The following is an 18,178-nucleotide window of genomic DNA, read 5'->3' on the forward strand; positions in this document are numbered from 1 at the left end:
ATTTCTGAAATTTAAAGCTGAAGGTGCATTCAAACACCAGTCAATCCTAGTATATTTGATGTTGTTCTATCAAGATGATAGGTTCAAATTTCAGTTGCAAAAGATGGAGGAGCATGGAAACTGCTATCAATTATTCATTACACCTCCTTAGTCAGAAATAATTTAGAAGAATATTCATTTAGAAATTTTGTAGATCAGTTTTTGCATACATCCTTGTGTTTTCTTACCAGCGATATTATACCAAAGGTTTCAACGAAAATCAAAAGAGTTTTGTACCTCACAAATCAAGCTAAGGTTGGAGACTGGTATCTTTACCAGAATTATACAGAAATTTGAATTTATGGATGTGAACTTCCCCCTACATATTTCCAGCTTTTGTACCAGTCAGTATTTTTTCCTTGTAGTATATCAGGCATATGTTAATCATGGATAGCCTGCATTTTGTGTTAATAAAGAAAAAAGCGCAGTTTAAACTAAAGGAAAATATTGGTCCTTACATTTTCAATGACAGAGCAACATCAATGGAAGTAGGTGAAATACTAAAGAAGATGAATTTCAAGCTGAGTTTTACATGGTATTATGATCCATTAGGGATAATTTCAAAACTGAGAGTTAAGCAGAAGACCACACCATATGCACATACACCTAGACCAGAGATAGAGCAGTATGCCAATAAGGAGGAGTGGACAGAGAATACACTACAAGAGGCTAAAGAGAAAATTGTCAGTCAAACATATCTACAAACTCTTATTTCAAAGGAGAAAGAAGTCAACAGATCAAGGAAAAGTATGTCTCCTACAGATTCAGAATCCCAAGCTGTATACTTTCAGGTTTTCAAGAGGAGAAAGAAGGATCCAAAGACAAATACTAAGACTGATACTAAAAGTGATACTTAGGTAATAAATATTCAAGAGGAATCTTTAGAAGAAAAGGGCTCACATCAGAAACCATAGTGGTTTTAACAGGTATTCCCACCACTCCATTCCCATATGTTGAGGAGACAATATAGTCACCTATGTCTTCTACATCTCAGATTGCAACACAACAAAACATTTTTTCTAGATACAGGGAGATCAAGAAGAAGAATGAAGTATTGAAGGCCACTATATATACAAAATTTTGGAAGAAGACTTCAACTACTCAGCACAGATTATTGTCTGCACTTGACACAAAAAAGGGACAGTTTCAATTAGCATTCTTGGAACCTACAGTTCCAGTCCCTAAAGGTGCAAGAGACTATACAGAATCAGTCTTTTGTTTTGATACCAAGAAGATTCATGCAATCGACCAGATTGATTTTCACAAACATGTCAGTGAAATGATCTACTCTACTTTGACGTTTTTGGCCATGGAAACCTCCAAGTTGCAGGCCTCTCTAAACAACATGCATTCACAACTAAAAATAGAACATATGTCATCTTTGACCAAAGACACCAAAACCAAAGCTCTTAAGGATTTGGTAATTAAACTAGGATATGATCCTAGTGACATCAAAAGACCTGAGGAGATGATCAAAAATAAAAATACAGTTATTTAGGATTTAAGAAAGCAACTCAAGCTTCCAACCACAGAGCATCCACAGACTAAAGAAATAACTTAGACGGAAATAGATAAGGAGAAATTGTTCAAGTTGATAGTTGAAAAGAATGTTCAAATTTAGAATATGGAGACAGACATGGAGGCACTTTTGAAGGAAAAGGAAATGTTAGCAGCTACAGGTACACCAACACAACAAACAACAACAACAACTTCAACAAAGAAGGAAGAAACATTTATTGAAGATTCTTATGAAAAATTAGTCAAATCTTTGGGAGATTTATCATTGACTAACTAGGAAAATGAGAGATTATTGGCATCATTGAGGAAAATGGAGGAGAATAAAATCAAGGCTGACAATGCATATTTAGTAGAGGTGCAGAAGAATTTCAAGTTGAACCAACATATTGCAAAGTAGGAGAATCAATCTTTGACAACTTAGATGTTGGCATAGGCCAAACAAAGTATATGACATAACATTAATGCCAATATTACGTAATCGTGGCCATCATTTCAAATTATTTTTTAGTAGGAGGAATTAGTACAAAGGGTCAAAGCAGCAATTGAACATAAAAAAGCTGAAAGTGAACACAGACTAGCAGAAGCACACAGAATTATCAAGATGTTGAACTCCAAGACTAGAGATGAGCTAGAAGAATTCTAGATTCAAGTCATAACATGCACAGTCATGGAAGTAAAGAGAGTTATGACAAAGAATAACCTCATGATACAACTAGAAAATAAATGCAAGGAGTTGGAATTACAAGTGAGAATATTTAACATAAAGTTTAACATATTGCAGGTGAAAGGACTTCCAACTTTGAAGGCCTCTAATGGAAAATTGATTCCATCAGATAACTATAAAGACCAATTGTGCAACATATCTACAGATACTTCCAAATACACCAAAGTAAGAGGAACAATAACTAGAGAAGCTTTCCTAGAAGGCTTACAATATGACCTCTACATTCAGCATGAAGTCCACCATTTGTTTCTCAACAAGCCAACTTTTCAAACATACACAAAGGTAGATGAAAGATTTCGAAGCATGTTGAATTTATCTATTCCTAGTGAAGAACAATGGGATAAAATTTTGGATCTTTTTGAGTAAATTCGATCAGAAATCCTGTAGAAATTTTGAATAATAAACACATATTCAACATAGATTATCTCGATCATGCACTATTGCGGAATACATGCACAATACATAAGCTCCTCTACATTGATCAACAATTTAGCAACATCAAAAACAATGAAACACCAATAGCATGCACACATTAACACAGTATGTAACCCGGGAAAGCTTACAACTGAAAACCCCACACTATCTGTATATTAATGATTGAGAACATGTAACATTACATAGTACAATACTCCTCTCAAGTATCCAACACTATCTCCACCTATTACACACAAACCAGCTCAGATCCGAACAAGTCATAGGTTCAAATCTTCTCCACTGCTTTGCCTGCCTCTATTGCATAAACCTGCTGAGAATCACTCACACTGGAAATCACGTGATCACAGGCTATTCTACTGGGAAAATCAACACAATACTCATTGGCATACTCAATACATTGCTTGTGCAAATCCTCATGCACAACTATAGTCACAACTAATAGCAATCTCAACCTCTAACACCTGTCCCTGTTGAACTGTACATGCACTGACATGCAACTGAGTTAACTGATGTATTCTTTAGTTGCTTTATGAGTTAATAATTAGTTTAACAACTCATCATTAGTCTATTTGTAGTTAGACTAGTTACAACTAGTTTAACAAAGTCAAACTGAACACAACTCCATCAACTCCACAATCAACTCCACCAAACTCAACTACTTGAGTTCTAACTGAAGTCCTGCATGCAACAACTCAACTGACCCACAAAGAAAGCGTATTTCCTTCTGACAGCTGCATGTGTCACATCTGTAGCTCAAACTGAAGTGCTCCAAGAGGATAAGATAAAGTTTATAGTCCAAATATTATTATGAGACAATAATATTAGACTTTTCTATTTTTAGCCTGGTGTCTAAAAATAGACTTTGATCACTCCTGCTATGAACCAGAAAATAGAAGTCCATCTATTTTTCCCAACATGACCAATCATCCATAAACAACATTCTGCAGCTCATAGACATGATCCATATGTCTAAAAATAGACATAGTCTAAAAATAGACTTTGCACCATAATTTGCCTACGAGCCCACTTAGTGAAGGCGACTCTTTTCCACTAAGCTCCATCATCTTGTTGCATTCTCAACAAATCCTACAGATTGGGGGTAGTCAAACAGAAGAAGCGGGCATGTAGCTACAATCAACAACAACATTCCTCAAAGTGTGAACAAAACATCCAAATTAGCCCAACATTGATATTATTTTGTTTTCTTTTTGAAATATCTATATCTTCTGATAGATATTATTGTAAATAATTTTATTTTGAAGTCTGAATTGAGTTCAAGACAGGCTCTATAAGTATTTTGTAAAAATATTTATAAAGGATTGGATTATGTAAAAGAGAAGATCTTTCTTTGATTGTAAAGTAGTGAACTATATTTTGAAGTAATCAATTCAGAAATACAGAGGCATACCTTTTTCAGGATTCTTGTGTCAAATAAATGGTGATGTTTTCCTCTTTGTTAATGTGTTTTTCCTTCTATGTTTTCACATGGATGTTCTTTCCTGGTTGTTGGAAGAAGATTAAGAGCTGAATTTACTTATAGTACTTTGCTTTGGCTTGTTAAAAAATCTTCATGTTTTCCTTCTGAGATTAAATATAAAATTCATTTAAGTATGTTTTATATTTGATTGAATCTTACTTCATATTCATCTTTTTCATACTACACATAATTCATGAGATCCAGGAGTTTGCCTACCTCGCCTTGTTTCAGCTACTCTGTTATTTGTGATTGATTACTGAAGATTTTTATGACTCCATGCCCAATGGACTTTTCTTTCATGTTACAACCAAAAATTAAAAAAAACCAACCTTGAACTTTCATGCTTAGCCTAGGATCTAAATAGTAAGATTAAAATCATATAGAGAGAGCCCTCTCTGAAGCTGAAAGGGTTAGATTTCATCTTTAAAAGTGGTTTGTGGTTACCTTTGCAGTTTCCTTTTCAGCGTAGGAAAACTACAAAGAGAAGGACATTGAAAGCTATCATGTAGAAAGCCAAATAGAGGGCCTATCCTCATGCATTACATTCGTAAACTTTTCAATTTGGTAGTCAAGCAGGGTTCCCTTAAACCCTAGACTGGAAACCTCATTGTTTCTATTTTCAAAAGTGTGAATAAAAATGATCCCTCTAATTATAGTACCATTATTGTTAACCATGTTTTAGCCATATTGTTATATGGAAATATTGTTAACCATATTGTTATATGGAAATATTTAGGAAAAGAAGAGTAACATCTCGCTAGAAAGCCATGGAAAAAGAGATAAAATCCAAGATAGATTTAGGTAGTATCATTCAACAATGGAACACCTTCTTATGCTTAGGATTATTGTAAAGGAATTTCACAATAATAAAATTAATCTCCTATGTTGCTTCTATAACTTAGAAAAGTATTTGACATTATGCCCAGTTATTAGCATTTCAAATAGATGAGAAGAGTTAAAATCTCCTTGCAAGTTGAGGGTTGTTGCAATAAAGTTTACAAGAACATTATTTCCAAGTTTAGGAATACTAAGGGTTGTTCAGAAGTAATTAATTGTAATGTAGGAATTAAGCGAGTTTGTCCCTTCTCCCATACACTTTTTGGCACATACACCAACAAGTTAGAGGGTTGCTTAGGAGGAGGATGTACTGGCATGTCTCTAGCTAGAATAGTCATCGTCCTTCTTCTTTATGGTGATGATATTGTTCTTATGGTGAGGAGTCCCTATGATAATTACAATAAACTAAAGATTCTTAAGGATTTTTTCTCTAGACCTTTTTTGACTATTAACATTGACAAAACATAGGTTATAATAATCAAATCCACAAATATCACTTACACTAATTTCATGTATGGTAGTGGAAGGGTGGAGGACGTGAATTCATTCAAATATCTTAGAATTGAACTTTATCACAAGCTCAACTAGAATAAAAACATTGAGAAAAAATAAATGGAGGGTGGAGAACTTATTATAGACTTGAAAACAATTGCAAATCAACATATCTTTGGCTTTTGGATAAGAAGAAACTCCTATTTGAGATTCTTAGCATTCCTAGTATCTTTTGTGGATGTAAAGTATGGGATTTCAACATCTCTAGAGGGTTGTGGAGAAAGATAAAGAAAATCTAAAAGTATTTTATAACTATTATTGAAAATTAAAGGAAATACACCCTATCCTATCCTACTCATGAAAAATGAATCGTTACCCCATTGAGAGTTTGACAATGACTTGGTACTTAATGTACAAGAACAAGAAAACCAACATGGAAGACAAAAGGATTCCTATGCTTACTTCAAAATCAAATCACAAATACTTGTGGCTCAAGCGAGGTTGGCATAAACATGCCAAGTTTGGAATAAAACATTGGATTATTGAGGAAGATGCCACTATGTATAATAATGATAATATTAAAAATATTATCACATCTAAATTTAAGGAGAATTATGGTGTGGTGAAATATGGCAACAAGAATATTCCAATTTAATTTGTCCTTGAATTAAATTGTGAATTAAAATAGAATTTAGTCTTAAAGGCTACTTGGAAATAATAAATTTAATTTATTTTGAATTAATTAGTTGGACAAATTCAAGTTAGAAGATAATATTGAGCTATATTTGAGTTGTAATTAGTTAACTTAGTTTACTGAGTTAAGTCCAGTTAAATTAGTTCCAAACTGTTTGAGGAACTAATAGTGAGTTAACAGTCAGTCGATGCATGCATGCACTCAACTAGTGCTACTCCCGTTAACTGAAGGTTCCCTCATCAGAAACTCATGCATGTCTATTATGAGAAAGACCCAGTTGAGATTAAAGTCAAGGTCAGTGTACTATCAGTTGCATGTGTTTTCTCAAAGAGAAAACTCATGCATGTAGTCAAGGATTTAATCCTTGAGGATTGCACAGTTTTAGAGGATGATCATCCACTTGGTAAATTGGTTTTTCCACTTGGTAAGAGAGAATCATCCTAGAGGAACAACACAAGGAAATAGGAGCTTTGAGGGTAGAGAGGAAGGCTAGAGAGAAGCCAATATTGTCTATGAGCATTTATGAGGATTGTAATGAAAGCTGGATAGCTGTGAGAGCTAAGGATTTGTATAATTCCTATGTATTTCCACCTTGTATGATAATACAATAGTGTGGGATTTTTAGCTGAGGCTTTCCCCAAAGTATTTTCATGTGTATTGTGCATTGATTTTTCTTCTTCTGGTTATATTGTTCAACTTTGTTGAAAAATGGCAACAAGAAATTGCTAAAAATAGAAGTGCTAGAAATAGCAGTTTGGGTACTAGTACTGGATTGAGCAACGGGGAATGAAAAATGGAAGTGCTAAAAATAGAAGTTCTATTTTTAGTAGTTCAGTGTGGATTCCTATTTTAGTCAGTCCCTGGACTAGAAATAGGAAGTAAAATTTGAATTTGATATTAACATCAGTTTGTAAATTAATTAATTAATTCAGTTTGACTTAATTAGTTAAGGAATTATGAACTTGAAGTCTATGTGAGGACATGCAACAATTTCTCCTTTGATTGAGGAATTTAACCATCAGTTAAAGGATGAGGATGAGTTGTAATTATGAGTTGTAATTAGTTGGCTTAGTTAACTAAGTCAAGTCTAGTTAGATTAATTTAGCAATTTGTTAAGTTAATGAGAGTTTAGTTAGTTAATGCTTGCATGCATGTAACTACTATATTTCAGATAACTGAGTATTCACTCATGGATAACTCATGCATGTCAATTCAGACAGAGACCCAGTTAAGATCAGATGGAGGGACAATATACTATTAGTTTCTAGGATATTCCTTGCATGCAGAAGGAATATTATTCCTTATGGATTGCGTAGTTGGACCTAAGGCTATAGCAGGTATGATATGGCCAATTCACACATGTTATGACTTTGGACCCCAATCAAAACTACGCAAGGAAATAGGAACTTGGAGGACTTGTGCAACCTATATATACAGGCCTAGGTAGTCCATGAGCTACATCATCAGAGTACAGAGAGAGCAAGATAGCTTTTGAGCTGATTCTTTTTGTATGTTGTTGAGGATTTCCATTTGATTGATAATACATAGATGGGGTTTTAGGTTGGTGCTTTCCCCAGGTTATATCTTCTGTGTTATGGTTGATTACTTCTCATTCTCAGTTATATTTGTTCATGCTTGATGTTGCTCATGTTTGATTAAGCTTCCGCTAAGTTTATGGTAGATGTAGATCTAGTCTTATGCTTTAGTACATTACATATATCATTTGCATATGCAGGTGAAATTTCTACATGATATCAGTGAGCTAGTTGATTTGTAGAGAAAATTATACATGGTATTAGAGCACATGTGATCAAGGAAGAATAGTATACAAGAAGGGAGAAGTTGAAGTTTGTGGTTTCTGAATATTGAATTGAGTTCTTATCACATCTATTTCATCGATGGCATTCTATGGTTTGAGACTTGAATATGCCCTTGATGGCAGTTCGAATTATATAGCCAGGAAGGATCGCATGGAGGTAGTATTAGAAGATAATGGTCTAAAGGACTTCATTAATCAAGAAGTCCAGAAGCCAATTGATGCTACTCAACTGGCGGAATGGAAGAAGTGTGTGGCTAGAGCTAGGAGAATCCTCTTGAAGGGAGTTCGAGATCACATTGTCTCGAGCCTCCGTGGGAAGGAGATTCCATTTTCGATGTGGACAACATTGAAAGATCTTTATCAGAATAGCAGTGATCAGAGGACATTGGAACTAAAGGACAAACTTCGAAAGATCAAGTGTGAAAAGGGTGACACGATCTCTATGTATCTGAACAAGCTCACCTCATGCAGGGATGAGCTTGGAAGTGTAGGGATCGTGACAACTGATGATGACATGGTGAGTCTTGCACTCCTCAGTCTTCCTAAGAGCTGGCATAGCTACTAGGACTCAGTTAATGGAAAAGAGAAACTGGCATATTGGGAACGACTTTGGTTAGATTTGATACAGGAGGAGATAAGAAGAAGCACCAGAGATGGTTCTTCATCCATGGACAATGAAGAAAAATGTGCCTTAGCAAGTAAGGCGAAGAAGGGGAAGGAGAAGGTTTCTCTTTCTGAGTCCAGTTCTTCCCATGGTGGGAAGAAGTTTGAAAAATCGAAAGTGCGATGCTTTCGTTGTCACGAGGTGGCCATTTTGTTACAAATTGTCCATTGAGGAAATCCAAGAAGGGATTCGGGGAAGGATCTGAAGGTGAGGCACTTGCTTCATAGTTCGAGTTAGATTTCACACTCTTCACATGCATGGTTTCATCCATGGTGGGAAGTGGTTGGTTTCTTGACAGTGGAGCTTCTTTCCACATGACCGATGACAAGAGTTTGTTCAGTACTTTGGAGGAGAAAGATCTCCAGATACTCATAGCGATGGGTAATGATGAAAACTATAGTGTCTCAGGTGTAGACACGGTTATTTTTTAGAGGGAGCATGGAGCTCGCCTTACCTTGACCGATGTCAAGTATGTACCAGGACTGAAGAGAAACTTGGTGTCAATCACGATGCTGGAAGACAAAGGCTATGATGTAGTCTTTATTAAGGGAAATGTTTTCCTTAGACACATCATCACTAGACAGGTGAAGCAAATCAGTTCACGGGTCAAGAACCTATATGCTCTTAAGGTTCAAGATGCATGCAAAGCCTTGAGCAGTAAGGAAACTGATGGAGACTTGGTGGTTGAGAGGGAGAGTATATTACCTCTCAACATGCAGCGCCAGAAGAAGTCTCAGACAATTATGGAGGAGCCACGATCAGTGCAATAGCTTCAGGAGGTTGTGGAGCAGCCACAACAGGGGAAGCTGAGCAGAGATCGAGTAGAGACATCTACTCATGCAGAGACCTCCAGTAGGGGGAAGCTTTGAGCCAGGTGGGCAGAGGGATCACATGCAGCCATACCTCCAAGTAGGAGGTGGGGCGATGTGGAGTGATCGTCCCAAGGAGGAGGGGTAGGATCCTTGAGGTACCCAACCTCTTTGATTTGACTTTGCTATAGGAGCCCCAATGAGGAGTAGCAGGACTAACTGATTGGGTAGAAACAGATGCAGATGGAGCAGCAGAGAGAGCTACAATGCAGGGAATCCTAGGACAGTGCAGAGCTAGCAAGTTGCTACAATGCGAGAGGCACATTGTGTTGCACAATGCAGGGTAGCACAGAGAAGTGTGCAATGGTGTGAGATGCATGGAGATGTTGCAGTAGCGCAGAGGTTAGAGAGGGAGCACTTGTCAGCAATAGGTAGAGCTTTAGCATCAGAGTATGTTTCTATCCGAACAGAGAGGTCAGTTGGGAGTGTTTTTGTTCTGAGAGTTTCTGGAGCAACCACACTTGGTAGATGTGTTGCATGCAGAACATTCCGAAGGTATAGGATCGGGTTCAAGAGGAAGCCTTTCTTGTTGAGGGAGTGTTGAAAAATGGCAACAAGAAATTGCTAAAAATAGAAGTGCTAAAAATAGCAGTTTGGGTACTAGTGCTGGATTGGGAAACAAGGAATGAAAAATGGAAGTGCTAAAAATAGAAGTTCTATTTTTAGCAGTTCAATGTGGATTACTATTTTAGTCAGTCCCTGGACTAGAAATAGGAAGTAAAATTCGAATTTGATATTAACAATAATTTGTAAATTAATTAATTAATTCAATTTGAGTTAATTAGTTAAGGAATTATGAACTTGAAGTCTATGTGAGGACATGCAACATTTTCTCCTTTGATTAAGGGATTTAACCATCAGTTAAAGGGTGAGGATGAGTTGTAATTAGTTGGCTCAGTTAATTGAGTCAAGTCCAGTTAGATTAATTTAACAATTTGTTAAATTAATTAGAGTTCAGTTAGTTAATGCTTGCATGCATGTAACTACTGTATTTCAGATGACTGAGTATTCACTCATGGACAACTCATGCATGTCAGTTCAGACAGAGACCCAATTGAGATCAGATGGAGGGACGGTGTACTATCAGTTGCTAGGATATTCCTTGGTGAATATTCCTTGCATGCAGAAGGAATATTATTCCTTATGGATTGCGTAATTGGACCTGAGGTTATAGCAGGTATGATATGGCCAATTCACACATGTTATGACATTGGACCCCAATCAAAACCACGCAAGGAAATAGGAGCTTGGAGGACTTGTGCAGCCTATATATACAGGCCTAGGTAGTCCATGAGCTACATCATCAGAGTACAAAGAGAGCAGGATAGCTTTTGAGCTGATTCTTTTTGTATGTTGTTGAGGATTTCCACTTGATTGATAATACAGAGATGGGGTTTTAGGTTGGTGCTTTCCCCAGGTTATATCTTCTGTGTTATGGTTGATTACTTCTCATTCTCAGTTATATCTATTCATGCTTGATGTTTCTCATGTTTGATTACGCTTTCGCTAAGTTTATGGTAGATGTAGATCTAGTATTATACTTTAGTACATTGCATATATCAGTTGGATCTGTAGGTGAAATTTCTACATGATATCAGTGAGCTAGCTGATTTGTAGAGAAAATTCTACAAATTTGATCTTTAAGCTTCCGCAAATTGATAGTAGAAGTAGGTTATAGTATTTTGCTTTGATGTATATTGCACTATCGGGTTAACCTACCAGCAAATTTTCTACATGGTATCAGAGGTGGATTTGTAGAAATTTTCTACATGGTATGTTAGGCCCCTATACTACTAGTGTAACCCCTTATTGTTATTAGTACAACCCACTTATTATATTGATGTACCCATGTAGTGCCCATATTGTTACTAATTTGCCCCATAGAAGCCCACTATTGTTATTATTGTGCCCTTACATTATTATTGTTATGTCGGCTCTAATTATGTTATAACTCCTTAGACTCCTATATATAGAAAGGAGGTCTTTTCATTTGTATCATCCAATAATTGTTCATTTATGTAATGTAAAGGAGGTTGCCCCCTCGAAGAGGCTGAATTCTAAGGCGTTGATCTATCTTTTCTATCTTTTCTTGAGCTGGTTTCATAACATTTGGTATCAGAGCTTTGGATTCTAGGGTTTTGCTGCTCCAAACAGGTCATCGTGGCATTTTCACTATAACTTTTTTTCGGTGACGTTTCAGAAGTCGTAAAAAATACTCGTTTGAGAAGAAATCGCGCTGAACCTTAGGTCCGAATTTCAGAGCTTTTCGCGCGATATTTTCGGAGATATGATCTGAGGAAGTTGGTCTTTTTGCAGACTCCTGAATTACATTCAAAACAGGTGACCTGGGGAAAATTGTCATAACTTTCTCTCTGGGAAACAGATTGAAATTTCGTAAGAAGGTATAGAAAGAGGACAGACTGTAGTTTCTTGTATATCTTTTTCAGAACCAAATATAGAAAATTGTACACGTGGCACTTCATACAACTTCGCTCTTCTGGAAAGGTCTATAATCAGGTCATCTTAGGAGATTGTGCATAACTATTTTTTGGAGAATCCAATTTGATCAGATTGGTGCCATTGGAAAGAGGACACAGAGGGCTACTACAGGTAGAAATTTCAGAACTTAAATATCCGCAAGTACAGAGTTACAGCCATTTCAAGATCGAGGTCCTAAAATCAAGAAAAAGCAAGATGAGGAAGTTTGATGGCAAGGATCCGGTAAATTAGATACTTCAGATGGAGCAATATTTTGATCTACATGATGTACCACTGTTACAAAAGGTATGTATTGCATCTTCATATTTAGAACCAGATCAATTTTTATGGTATAAAGGGCTTTGTTCTCGTAAACAACTTGTTACGTGGTCAATTCTCACGGAGGAAATGATAGCACATTATGAGGATACAAAGAGCAACACCTTCTTTAGAGCAACACCACAACAATTGGAAAGAGTAAAAGGGCTTTGTGACATATTTGAAAGTAAAATTATGGCAACAAGGAAGTCTACCCCTCACAACTTTAAAGATGGACGTGTTGTTTCTCCTAGCCTTCCACAACCTACAAGGGTTACACCACAACAATTGGAAGAAAAAAGAGAAAAAGGGCTTTGTTACAATTGTGACAACAAATGCACTAAAGGTCATAAGTGTGCTGAGAAGAAATTATTTTACATAGAGTATAAAGAGGAGGAAGAAAAGGATCAAGAAACATCAAAAGAAGAGGATATATGCCAGGACCCGACCCTAGAGAAAGAAGAAATGAATCAGAACATATCTTGTAAACTATTGGAAAGAATGAACACTCCTCAAACTCTCAAGATAGAAGGACATATCAAGAAGAAAAAGGTGCAAGAGGTGAAAGATCACATCAAGAAAGAAGAAATGAATCCAGCCATATCTTGTAATTCACTGGTTGGAATTACCACTCCTCAAACTATCAAGATAGAAGGACATATCAAGAAGAAAAATGTTCAAGAAGTGAAAGATCACATCGAGCATCAAGAAATGAATCCGACCATATCTTGTAAAGGATTGGAAGAAATTACCACTCCTCAAACTCTAAAGATAGAAGGACATATCAAGGAGAAAAAGGTTCAAGCAGTGAAAGATCACATCGAGCATCAACAACAAGTTCTCCAACTTTTAAAGGATAACGCCACTTCGGTGCAAAATCAAATGAAACAACAAGTAGATCAACATCATAGTGAAAATTTTTTTGATGTAGGCGACTGGGTATTTTTACTGCTACATCTAAAGCAAGATATTTATGGGAATAAAATGTTGGCAATACTACATGCACTTAAAAAATGGCAACCTTACCGAATGGGAAGACTCTTCAAGGATGAGGATGTGGAAGCATTGTTTTGTGCTATTTCTATTATCCAACCAGATTGGATAAAATAAGCAAGGGATCAATGGAAGAAGGACAAAGAAGTATGGACACTTATTCAAAAGTTGCAAAAGATCCCAATTCAAACAATATTGCCAGATATTGAAAAGGAAGGAAAAATCATATTGGGGCCTGGAGCAGTCACAGAAACAAGAACCCGACAGCTACAAAATCGATCAATTCCAGAGTATCTAATCAAGTGGAAGAACTTACCCGCTGAAGATTCCACATGGGAGGACAAGAATTTTATACAGAAGCATCAAGAACTACTCAAGCGTTGAGGACAATGCTTTTTGAAGGAGAGGGCATGTTAGGCCCCTATACTACTAGTGTAACCCCTTATTGTTATTAGTACAACCCACTTATTATATTGATGTACCCATGTAGTGCCCATATTGTTACTAATGTGCCCCATAGAAGCCCACTATTGTTATTATTGTGCCCTTACATTATTATTGTTATGTCGGCTCTGATTATGTTATAACTCCTTAGACTCCTATATATAGAAAGGAGGTCTTTTCATTTGTATCATCCAAGAATTGTTCATTTATGTAATGTAAAGGAGGTTGCCCCCTCGAAGAGGCTGAATTCTAAGGCGTTGATCTATCTTTTCTTGAGCTGGTTTCATAACATGGTATCGGAGCTGTGAACAATATATTGATAAGAGAATTCAAAGTTTGAAGTTCGGGGTTGTAGGTGCAAATCGAATTCATATCATACTTCAAGGTTGGCCAATGGCGTTCAATGGCTTGAGAATCGAGTATGCCTTAGAAGGTAGCTCGAATTACATAGCATGGAAAGATAGAATGGAGGCTGTATTAGAAGATAATGGCTTGAAGGAATTCATTGATCAAGAAATCCCAAAGCCAGGTTCAACTAATGCACAAGAGTTGGCTGAGTGGAAGAAGTGTATGGCGAAGGTGAGATGGATCATCCTTGAGGGAGTTTGAGACCATATTGTCTCGAGTCTCCATGGGAAAGATACTCCATTTTCAATGTGGAAGACATTGAAGGACTTCTACCAGAATAGTAGTGACCAGAGGAAATTGGCGCTCAAGGATAAGCTTCGAAGAATCAAGATGGAGAAGGGCAATACTATTTCCACATATCTGAACAAGCTCACCACCTGCAGATATGAGCTTGGCAATGTGGGAATAACTAATGTCGATTATGATATGGTGAGCCTCGCTCTCCTTGGCCTTCCAAAGAGTTGGAATAGCTACCAGGACTCTGTGAATGGAAGGGAGAAATTGTCGGATTGGGAATGATTGTGGTCGGATCTCATGCGGGAGGAGATCAGGAGGAGCACACGAGATGGTTCTTCATCCAAGAATGATGATGAAGAAAATATGGCCTTAGCAAGTAAGGTAAGGAAAGGGAAGGGGAAGGCTTCCCATTTCAAATCGAATTCTTCTCATGGAGGGAAGAAGGGTGACATGTCTAAAGTAAGATGCTTTAATTGTCACGAGATGGGACATTATGCAACTAATTTCCCATCGAAGAATTCCAAGAAGGGATCCTCGAAAGGATCGGAAGGTGAGGCATTAGCCTCTCAGTTCGAAATGGACTTTACCCTCATCGCATGCATGGTGTCATCGATGATGGGTTGTGTCTGGTATCTTGACAGTGGAGCCTCATTCCACATGACTGGTGATAAAAATTTATTCAGTGCCTTGGAGGAGAAAGACCTCAAGATGCACATAGAGATGGGTGACGACGGAAGGTATGGTGTTTCAGGAGTGGGCAGAATTTCTTTTCAGAGGGAGCAGGGAGCTCCTCTCACCTTGACAGATGTGAAGTATGCGCCTGGACTAAAGAAGAACTTGGTATCGGTCGTGATGTTGGAGGAAAAAGGCTACGATGTTGTCTTCAGTAAAGGAAAGGTGTTCCTAAGACACATAGCCACAGGTCAGACCAAGAGGATAGGGATTCGAGTTAAGAATCTCTATAAAGTAGAGGTAGATGATTGTGTAGCATTGAGTATGAAAGAAAAATTGGTGCAAATCCAAGACATTGGTGAGTTGTGGCACAGGAGGTTGGGCCATTTGCATCATGGGGCTTTGAAGATAATGCAGCAGATATCTACAGAACTTCCCAAAGGTAAACTTGAGCAAGTTGACACATGCAAAGGTTGTACCTTGGGAAAGTACACCAAGTCTTTCTTTCATGATCGAGACATTCGAGTAGAGGCTATCTTAGAGTGAGTTCATACTAATGTGTGTGGACCATTCTCGACGTTATCCATAGCGAAGCAAAGGTATTATGTGATTTTCATTGATGACTATTCTCGTAAATGCTGGATTTATTTCATGCAGAAGAAGGACCAAACCTTCACAAAGTTTTGTGAGTTCAAATATTTGGTCGAGAAAGAGTCAGGGAAGAAGATCAAGGCCTTGAGAAGCGACAACGGTGGAGAATATGTCTCTCAAGTGTTTAAGGACTTCTGTGCAGCGGAAGGAATTAAACGAGAGTTGACGACACCTCATAATCCACAGCAGAATGGGGTGGCCAAGAGGAAGAACAAAACTATTGTAGGGGCAACACGGGCAATGCTGCATGACCAAGGCCTACCACTTCACTTGTGGGCTGAGGCATGCAACACAACAGTCTATTTGCAGAATAGAAGCCCGCATCACATACTTGGGATGAAGACACCAGAGGAAGCTTTCTCTGGTAAGAGACTAGATGTTGGTCACTTTAGGATCTTTGGCTCATCGGCATATTTCCATGTGACAAAGGATGCATGGAAGAAGCTTGAGCTGAAAACAGAGTTGGGGATATTTGTGGGGTACATTGATACACCTCACAACTATTGAGTGTACTTGCCTACCAGTCGGAGGACAGTGGTTCGCAGAGATCTCAAGTTTGATGAGCAGAAGGCCATGCGAGTTTCCCTTGAGAGGGAGCTCAAACTACAGGTTGTGGAGGAATTGTTGGTTCCTAAGGAGGAGGAGCCTTAGACTGATGCGGAGCAGCCGCATGTAGAGGTTCCAGGAGTGGAGACGTCCACTCAAGCAGAGTCCTCCAAAGATAGACGGAAGCACACAAGAGAAGCTGACAGATTGTTGGAGGATGCGAGAGATAATGTGGGAGAACCATCTTCTTAATGCAGATAGAGGAGGTCACCTGAGAGGTACACTGGAAACATGGCCCTTGCTGGGGAATGTGTTGAGACAGAGCCATATTCCTTTGAGGAAGCAGTGAAGCAACCGATTTGGGTTGATGATATGGTGGAGGAGTATGACTCCATATTTCGTAATAGTGTTTGGGACGTGGTTACGAGACCGGAGAACAAGTCAATTGTGAGTTCCCTTTGGCTTTACAAGGTAAAGCAAACTTATGATGGTAGTGTGGAGAAGCATAAGGCAAGATTTGTTGCCCGTGGCTTTTCACAAGTCGAGAGGATCATGTTGTTGCAGTATATTTCGACAAAGGAGTAAGATGCTGACATTTTGACAAAGGCATTGTCAAAGTGTAAATTCGAGTTCCATAGAGATAGGATCGGGGTGGCAAATAATCCCTTTATTGTTGAGAGGGAGTGTTGAAATATGGAAACAAGAATATTCCAATTTAATTTGTCCTTGAATTAAAATAGAATTTAGTCTTAACAACTACTTGGAAATAATTAATTAATTTATTTTGAATTAATTAGTTGGAGAAATTCAAGTTAGAAGTCTTTCTGAAGTCATGCAAGAGTTATCCCTTAAATTAAGGAGATAAGATTGAGTTATATTTGAGTTGTAATTAGTTAACTCAGTTTACTAAGTTAAGTCTAGTTAAATTAGTTCCAAATTGTTTGAGGAACTAATAGTGAGTTAACAGTCACTTGATGCATGCATGCACTCAACTAGTGCTACTCCCGTTAACTAAAGATTCCCTCATCAGAAACTCATGCATGTCTATTTTAAGAAAGACCTAGTTGAGATTAAAGTAAAGGACATTGTACTATCAGTTGCATGTGTTTTATCAAAGAGAAAACTCATGCATGCAATCAAGGATTTAATCCTTGAGGATTGTGCAGTTTTAGAGGATGATCATCCACTTGGTAAATTGGTTTTTCCACTTGGTAAGAGAGAATCATCCCAAAAGAACAACGCAAGGAAATAGGACCTTGGAGGGCAGAGAGGAAGGCTGGAGAGAAGCCAAGATTGTCTGTGAGCATCTGTGAGGATTGTACTGAAAGGTGGATAGTTGTGAGAGCTAAGGCTTTGTATAATTCCTATGTATTTCCATCTTGTATGATAATACAATAGTGTGGGGTTTTTAGCTGAGGCTTTCCCCAAAGTATTTTCATGTGTATTGTGCATTGATTCTTCTTCTTCTGGTTATATTATTCAGCTCGATCTTAAACTTTCGCAAATTGATAGTAGAAGTAGGTTATAGTATTTTGCTTTGATGTATATTGCATTATCAGGTTAACCTACCAGCGATTTTTCTACATGGTGCAATGAATAATTAGAAGATAAGACAAAATTAAGATATTACAAAGAGGTGATCAGCCCTAATCTAGATAATTAAGAGTATCATTATGTTTTAGCTAGCATAAAGAAGAAAATAACCAATACTAACATAAAACTAAACCCTCATGAGCTTCACAGTGAAATAAGGGAGTGGACAATTCCTAACATATCGTAGGTAGAAAGAATATGTCATCTTTATCACATTAAGGAGGTTAAAGATAAAAAGAACTCACTCTTAAAATGTCATATGTACACTCA

This window comes from Pinus tabuliformis, chromosome 6 (assembly GCF_031772625.1).
Source record: "Pinus tabuliformis cultivar Carrire ecotype Pingquan chromosome 6, CPIR1, whole genome shotgun sequence".
Classification (NCBI taxonomy): Eukaryota; Viridiplantae; Streptophyta; class Pinopsida; order Pinales; family Pinaceae; genus Pinus; species Pinus tabuliformis.